The sequence below is a fragment of the Callorhinus ursinus genome, unplaced genomic scaffold, assembly GCF_003265705.2.
Source record: "Callorhinus ursinus isolate GAN/ISIS: 27379988/994484 unplaced genomic scaffold, GSC_fseal_2.0 scaffold18, whole genome shotgun sequence".
NCBI lineage: Eukaryota > Metazoa > Chordata > Mammalia > Carnivora > Otariidae > Callorhinus > Callorhinus ursinus.
In genome coordinates this window covers 7825052-7825352 of record NW_027397080.1, presented here as the reverse complement: position 1 = coordinate 7825352, position 301 = coordinate 7825052, and the positions used below count along the sequence as shown (strand labels likewise).

The following is a 301-nucleotide window of genomic DNA, read 5'->3' as shown; positions in this document are numbered from 1 at the left end:
CAGGGGGGGTGGGACAGGTGCGGTGGACAGGTGGCGTGGACAGGTGGGGTGGACAGGTGCGGTGGACAGGTGGGGTGGGACAGGTGGGGTGGACAGGGGCGGTGGACAGGTGCAGTGGACAGGTGGGGTGGGACAGGTGCGGTGGACAGGTGGCGTGGACAGGTGGGGTGGACAGGTGGGGTGGACAGGTGGCGTGGACAGGTGGCGTGGACAGGTGCGGTGGACAGGTGGGGTGGACAGGTGGGGTGGACAGGTGGGGTGGACAGGTGCGGTGGACAGGTGGCGTGGACAGGTGGGGTGG

At 70.1% G+C, this 301-nt stretch overlaps 1 protein-coding gene across 1 annotated transcript in view; it reads right to left on the bottom strand.

The window, feature by feature from the left end:
* The window catches only part of EPHA10 (EPH receptor A10), a 40889-nt gene that overhangs the window by 3827 nt on the left and 36761 nt on the right, over nt 1-301 (bottom strand). The window lies entirely within an intron of this gene.